The sequence below is a fragment of the Daphnia pulex genome, chromosome 10 (assembly GCF_021134715.1).
Source record: "Daphnia pulex isolate KAP4 chromosome 10, ASM2113471v1".
Taxonomy (NCBI): domain Eukaryota; kingdom Metazoa; phylum Arthropoda; class Branchiopoda; order Diplostraca; family Daphniidae; genus Daphnia; species Daphnia pulex.
Window position 1 is genome coordinate 7,403,113 of NC_060026.1, and position 7,930 is coordinate 7,411,042.

The 7,930-nt window shown below is 39.6% G+C and overlaps 1 long non-coding RNA gene across 2 annotated transcripts; it reads right to left on the bottom strand.

The window, feature by feature from the left end:
- Positions 1–1,762: 1,762 nt before the first annotated feature.
- On the bottom strand, positions 1,763–5,190 carry LOC124205771. Of its 2 annotated transcripts, XR_006879465.1 has the most exons (5): positions 4,211–5,190; positions 3,534–4,135; positions 2,816–3,292; positions 2,363–2,711; positions 1,763–2,288 (listed from the first exon to the last, which is right to left on the bottom strand). It is a non-coding gene; the product is annotated as an uncharacterized LOC124205771 (long non-coding RNA). The 2 variants fall into 2 exon arrangements; XR_006879464.1 differs by having other exon boundaries at positions 3,534–5,178.
- Positions 5,191–7,930: the final 2,740 nt, after the last annotated feature.

Here is a 7,930-nt window from a genome sequence, read left to right on the forward strand (position 1 = left end):
GGCCATAATATTACAGTAGCACAGCAGAGATCCGGTCGGGATATATACTGAAAAAAAAAGAGGTTTCCCTTATAATCTTTAGATATTTATCCCCAGCGACTATGTGGACGTCTCCAGATAAAAATAATTTATAATAAAGATCACTTCGGTCGACGGAGTGAGGATAGTGGATCGGCCCGTCGTTGGACGTTAAAAAAGCTGCCACCATATTGTTTTTATGCTGCCTTAGCTAATTATTAATTAAACATATAATCCAATTACTAAATTGATTTATAAGTCGTTATAAGTGTTAAATAACCAGTTTTAATGAATTCCTAGTCATTATATTCCCCAAGAAACGCCAGTTATTTAAAATAAGCGCCTTGGATACAGCATTGCCGGTATCCGAAACAGCGTTGCCGGTATCAAATAACGACTGACAGTTCGTGAAAAACCGTTACACACCGACGTCTGGTGCCCCCAAGGGCTCAGATATCGACGTCTGTCTACCGGGATTATAATAATTCACATGTTTCTCTATTTTTTAATGTAAAAATTTGATTTTCTAAACTAAAATGAAAAAATTTACGGTTTTATACATTTTTAAGATGGTCTGTTGATATTATAGTCCCGTAATTCGACGTCTGTCTTGCAGGATTATTGATCGACATAATGTTAGCTTGCTTCTAGAGAAAATTTGGGCTTGCTAAACAAAAGTGATTTTTTTACTGTTCCCGCCGATTTCGGTATCGCATCACGCTTGAACGCCCCGGCCGCCAGTCGACAGACGTGGCTTTTCGTGTGTGTCATACCCCCCTAACCACATTTTAACCTCAAACCTTTTGCTAATAAATTGTCATTTTTTTGTCGCCCAGCTCCCAGACTATTTCTCGTTGAGCTAAGCTATATGCTGTTGAGGCTCACAGCTTCTCACATTTCAAAAATTAAGTTAAAGGGTTTTGATTTTCTTTTTGCTAGTGAAGCGAAGAGATTGCGGATGAATCTCAGAACCCATGTGAAAATTCTTTTCAACCAACATTGGCTGGGATTTTTCTGTAGTAGAGAGTGGAGGGGATGAGTATCCGGAGATGAAACCGACGTACCCTATTTCGAGAGATCAATTTTGGAGTCATTGTCTGGTGACATAAAGTATTTTGGTGTGGCTGGCCAGCTGTATTAGCGGAAGAAGCCAGGGCCGGTCCAACAACGGTTGTCCTCCGTGAAAGAGGTTTCCTCGACGCTGTGGCTGCATTCATTGACTGGATTTAAGACGCCTGCATGAGTCGCCTCTGTTTCGCAGTCGGTAAGGATCCCAACATACGGTTCACTTCCCGAGTATAGTAGTGGCAATGGGTGAAGTAGATCCAGCGCAGTAGGCACAGTAGATGAGTCGGACAAGTATGTTTCGGCATCACATTTTAGTAGGAGCTCTCTTTTAGTCGTTTGGTGCAAAAGGAGCGGGTACCAAGGAGCGCAGCGGATAATTCCTGTCTCGGTATGGGGAATCATAACTACCTGGTAAATAATTTCCTCCTTGGTATGGTAAGGTGATGAACCATGGCTAACCTGGGTCACTGCATGTTGATATTACGAAGGAGGTCGTAACATTTTCTTCGCTTTGAAGCAGTAGATACGAATACGTTAAATACAAAAACTTCACTTGTGAGCAGTGATAAAAATTAAGACGTTAATGTTCATTTTCTTAATTCTCATTTTCTTTTATGTTCTTTGCTTTTATCTAACTTTTTTTGCTTGAACTTAAAGACGTGTTTGTGATTATCTGTTAAAATTATCGAAGCTTGTGTATTATCAGTAATTGTATACATCCCCACATAGAATGTATCGCATTTTTTTCAGTTTAATCATGCTGGATTGATTGGCCAAAGCCCAAAGGGATACATTTACATTTTTGGTTACATTTTTTTGCTCACAAACTGGAAAGATATTGAAAAACCAAAAACAAATCCTTTTCCACATTGCTTTTTAGCAAGTTGTAGCAAATTTGAAATTTTTTCATTTCTTACCTTCACCTTCTTCATTTAACGATGCAAGACAGTCCGGTGTGTTTAACAGTTGTATGTACACTCAAAGAAATGGGCCACTTGCATCAACGAAGGCGTGTAGCTGGATGGACGTCGGAGAAAAGGGCTGTATGCATCTTGGGATGTTAAGGGATTCCAAATAAAGCAGATTAGTATGACTACCATTGCGGAATTACCGCTTTTGGCAGGGTGTCGTCCCATTCGGATTTCAGACGACAGATGACTTGGAGAATTCTTATGTCGAGGCGATAATGGTGGTCCAAAATCCTAGTGGGTAAAAGAGACGCAGACGTCGCTTATAGAATCGAGCTATATGTTTCTGAGCCCGCTTTAATTTTCACCTTAAATAAAAAATGACCCTCTTGCCAGTTTAACATGATCCCCAGCGTCTTTTTCACGAGAAGGGCATAAAGGTTCAAGTTTAGATTAGGTCGGACCTAAGATCGTTGGGGATAGTGTTGAGAGTTTTTGACGTTGACATCTTTTAGATCCAGAAAAAATCTGCCGTTCATAATCCTTCTTGAATTTCACTCTAAGATTCCACCATTTCTTCTTCAGTGTCGAAATATAGTTGTCCATATAAAAATTCTTCTCGGCCTTTTTCGTCAGCCCAGGGAACTTCTCTTCATTTACCCTTCGGAGGACGTACGAGTAGACGGCGGGGAAGAAGGTGGCTTCAAAGATTAGAACCTGCATTTCAAAGATATCGGGTGGCTCGGTTAGGCTTGATTATCTCCATAAAGAGCGTAATAAGGATGTGTCATTGTGGCGAACTTTAACCTGATAAAACATACCCTTAATGTCTCCGGTGATGGCAGATGGCTTCGCTCCTGGAGCCTGAGAAGAATCTAGATGAGAGGTGTTAGCAGATCGGGGCCGGTCAACGAGCATTTATTCAATGAAATGACACGAAAGGAAGCAGCATCGTCAGAAAAACCACTCGAAATTTTCCAGGCTCCCTTGGGTTGAAGAATGCGTGGTGAGGTAGGTACCACGAACGGCTGACAGGGTCTTCGAGTTCGTCTTCTTCCAGTTTTTTTTGCATGACTTTGGTTTACGAAATCTCCTATTGTTGTCTCTGTGGCCTTGGTCTTGACAACATTTTTATTTAGGCTCTTTCCAGAATCGACCTGGTGCTACTACCGTATCTTTCGGCATATCCCATATCCAATTTGTAGCGGTCATTCTTGTAGCGCACACCTTTCTCGAGTAGTTTGATTGTTTGGGCGTTGTCTTTGCTGTCCGGCAGTAGGAAGGAGGAGGAGTAGTCACTTGTTGTAGCGAGAGGGAGAGTGAGTAAGAGAAAGTCATTATTTTCGAATTTCATAATAATTTCGGAATTTTTTTAATTTTCGTGGTATTTCTTACATTTACTTACATTTTACACTAGGATATGAATAAAAAAACACTTATATAAGAGCGACGTACTGTAAAAGAATTACGTTCTTTTCGTCCAGAGCTACCCTAATTCATCATCGTCTTCTTTTTAAATATTGTTAAATTTATAATTACCACATTTTGCAATATAGGTAAGACTGGTAATCAAGGGTGAGGCGACTTGAGATGTTGAGGCCACGCCTAACACTCCGAAGAGGATTCCGAAGGATCCAGGAGCGAGGAAGAAAACGACCAATCGAGGCGTCAAATGAGCCGCCACATTTTGCTTGACGGAAAAGCCACAGCATGCAGCCACTCCACAGGAAGTGATTGGATATGTTCAGGCCATGCCCAACACTCCAAACGAGAATGCCGTAGGGTCCGGGTGCGAGGAAGAATCCCACAATAAGGCGTCAGATGATCCGCCACATTTGTCCCCGACGGAAAAGCCAAAGGATGCGGCCACTCCGCAGGAAGCTATAGTAGGGTTTGAGGCCACGCCCAACACTCCAAACGAGAATGTCGAAGGGTCTGAGAGTGAGGCAGAAACCGACCCATTGTTTATGTCGGAAGATGAAACAAATGCACAGTTGAAAGAGGTAAAACCACGAAACAATCACAATTTAGAATTTAAAACAGTTTTAAAATGTTATTAGAAAAATACTGCACGTTTCGCGTAGGGTTTCGCATTTTAGGCGTTCGATTTTGCGATTTAGGTACTCCCAAAATCTATTTTTCTGAGGATGTACGAGAAATTTAGCGAGTCAATAATAACTTGGTACTGTATCAAAAATCTGTTCTTAAAGGGTTACCTGAAATTGCCCCAAATTAGTTAGATCAAAAGCTGGAATTATCAGAATATTATTTATCAGTGCTACATTTTTTTTACAAAACCGGAAGTCTACACTCTTTCCTTTTATGGCCTAGCGTTCCAAAAGTTTTCCTAGTTAATAATCTGCTAAGTTTACTTTATCGAGAGAAGCTCAACATATTTGTATAATTAAACATTGCGTAAGAACAAGAACCAACAAGAACTTATGGAGAATTCAAAATTTATGTGAACCTGAGATTTGACGGAGGCTTTTCCCCTCTCCATAAGAATTTTGGAAGAATCCTAGAGATACTGACGATCGAAGGACAATTTTTGTTGATATTTATTGTCGTCATCGAAGCTTTTCCTAATTTTCATCGTTCATACTCTAGCCTCATTGCCTCATGAAAGATAGCTAGATAGATAATGTACCGAAGGGAGGCGGAATCGGTTGAAAATAAAGCAACCGGGTATTTAAAAAACTTATGAATCTGCATTATATCATCTTAAAAATTTCTGCGTTCCTTCCTCAAACCCATTGGCGTAACTGTCTTCTGTTTTTCTCTTGCCAGAATCTACATCAAGATATGTGACACCCTCACTGACGAAATCCTGCACAGAACTGTTAATTATCATTCCTTTTAAATCTTGAGCCCTTGGTATTGTCACGGGCAATCAGTTCGGCATACTTGTTGCTGGAACACAATCAATAAAAGGCACCAAATAGCTGGCCAACGACACCGGCACAGTCAATCTGGTGGCTTTCACCATTGGCCCTACACTAACTACGCTTAACCTAAGCCAATGATGCCCCTAATGGGTCTAACACTATCCTACACACACGCAAACAAGCACAGCACCAACACATTTTACACACAAGCAAACACACGGATAGGAAAAGAACAAACTCAGACGGGGAAATAGATGCGACCGTCCGACGCAACACGCAGACACACTCTGAAAAGGGAAAAAGGGTTAAAGAGGGAAGGGAAGTCAGGTCGACGCAAGGCCATCTAGCGCTCGCCCTAAAAACAAGAGCATTAGTGAACCAGACAGAACGTGACAGTATTCAACCATGTAATTCTGTCACTAAAAGAGGAGTCGATATTTTTACAATAAAATTTAATATCAATACGATAAATTTAGTCTGTTCTACAAGTTAGAGTTGGTAGGGGCCTAGCCGCCTAGGGTAGTGTTCCGAATTCTGCTGGGCACTTTTGTGGCTATGGCATATTTACGCGTAATGAGATATTCCAAACGTCTTCCTTAATTGGGACAACCGTAAAAAATCTTGGACAGCTTGTAAAAATACTGGACAGTCACCTTTGCCACCTATGAGTGAAAATTACAACTCAATACAACAGGTCTTATTTGAATGATTCGACTGCGATAACATAAAAACATAACATGGTCCCATGATAATAACTTTTTAATCACAATCAGTTAAAAGTTACCTATAAGCGATTTAAGAAGATGTTGCCGTCATTATGATGTGATTATAAGCTTACCAAAACTATATTCATTCATTCTAATTAGCTCAATCAGCATAGCCAAAACCTAATGCGAAATTTTGTCGAAATAAATTATTGTTTCACTCACAAATGATTACACAGTTGAAATGTTGCACACCTAAATTCTCAACCCTCTCAACCCCTAATTTCAACACCCCTCTTTGTTCTAAACAACGCAGAACAAGCCTCACTCTTGTTCATACAGGTCGGTGTGTCTCACTTTTGTTTTCTCTTCCTCTTTTTTTTATCTAACACATCTTTTGCAAACTGAACTTGTATTTGATTTCAGAAAATGAGTTGAATCTACAATTCAGTGTCGTTAATTCTCGACACAATCTGCATATTAATCACAATAAGAACCACATAGGAAATTATATGAAATTACACGAAAAAGAAGACGAAAAGTCATCATCAAACTAGAAATCAGATTTTTCAGACTACACTGTTTCTCTACTGAAATAATAGTTACGCAGAATTAAGCCTTAAATAATAATAATAAAATATTTCAAATAGTTTTTAATTATTTGTTTGGAAAATTGTTCTTATAGCAACATAATGCCAACGGAGAAAATTTATATTTTAAAAATCTTTTCACTTCGCCAAATGGTCTTCCTAAAGAAATCTATTGCATCGTCGGTGCTCAAATAGTGTTTTGCACTATTGCACCGTTGGTGCTCAAATAGTGTTTTGCACTATTGCACCACCAGGCCCAGGGATATTTACCACTGTCACAGCGTAGGTTGTTTTAGGTTTCTCCGATTGCTTTTTTGAAACCCCTTGAATCCCTTGAACCCCTTAACAGGGGTTAAGTGTTCTCGTAGTGAAGCCAATCTTGGCGGTAAAATTGATTTCGGAAATCGAATGCAAGATTCAAGAAACTTGACATGCGATCAAGCGACATGCGAAGTGTCGCGACAATGACCAACAAAGCTTCTCTGACTGAGTTAAGCTTCCTGCCTTTTTCTCGGTGATGTCTTTGATAGTCAGGTGATATCTGGAAGTAAACATGAAGAAATTAGTATTTAAATCTTCTTTCAATTCAGACTTTAATTCCTTTTGTAGTGTTGTTTCCTTATCGTCAATTGCCTTCTTAGCAGTCTCTGCTTTTTTATTGGCGTCCAGGAGTAGTTTTTTGCGTCTTTTAGCCGTAATTTTGACCGGGGTGACCGGAAGAGTAACCACTGTACTTTTTACGAGCTGGCTTGCAGCTGCTTCATCCAAATCTGGCCCAATCTCTGCTTTTCTTGTTCTATGTTCAACTGGCGTTTGTGGATAGAGGCCAACTGCATGATTGTTTCCTCATTCACTAGTGCGGCCTTCTCGGCTGCTTCTTTAGGCAAACCTTCTTTGCGTTGTTTTTCCTCCTAGAGTTTACAAATGTCTTCTTTTTCTTCATTTCTTCTCGGGTAACAGCCGATCTAAGAGTACCCAACAGGGTTTTACGTCGATCTGATCTATCAGCTGCTCTGAATGCTTTCTCACCCCCGTGATACAGGTGTTCATCGAGGGGTACAAGACTACGTCAATGCTTGACACTGAAATTGTTATAAATTTCGTTCGTTCAATTATGTCCTTACTCTTCATGAATTGCCCCCATTTGTAATGGATTTACTTCCTTTTCAAAGTGGTATTTTTCTCCAGCGACAAATCGGAAATTACAAATTGATGGAGGGCTGGGTTTTTCGTAAGATATCTGAAAAAGGAAAATATTAAGCCTTTGTGGGTATAATGTAATGGACAGTGGACAGGTAATAAACTCACTCTTTTCGGCGATACATATTGAAGTTTTTTTATATGGCGTAGTTGGCGAGCAAATTTCTCCGATACAATTCGAAATTTGCCGATAGTAGGTATTAAAACAACCCAAAATAAACTTACAATTGGCGGCCTAAGCACACTATTTTGGTCTCGCACCTGTTGCTCTTGTTTTTTTTGCGTTGCACATATTGGGAACACGTAATGTATACAATAGACTAAAATTTACATTTAGGATCCAACAGATTCTTAAGCGTTGAAAGCTGTAAAAGTAATAATGTCATTAATTTGAAAAGGGAAATTATTCTCTTTTGCGAGAGAGTCAGAAAATTCCAATGCATTTTAACTCAAATTCTTACCAGCAACTAAACTGTCTAACAAAGACATTTTCAAAAAAGGACTTGACAAACGAAGACTTATTATAACTAAACAAGGAAAAGCATGAATTATAACTA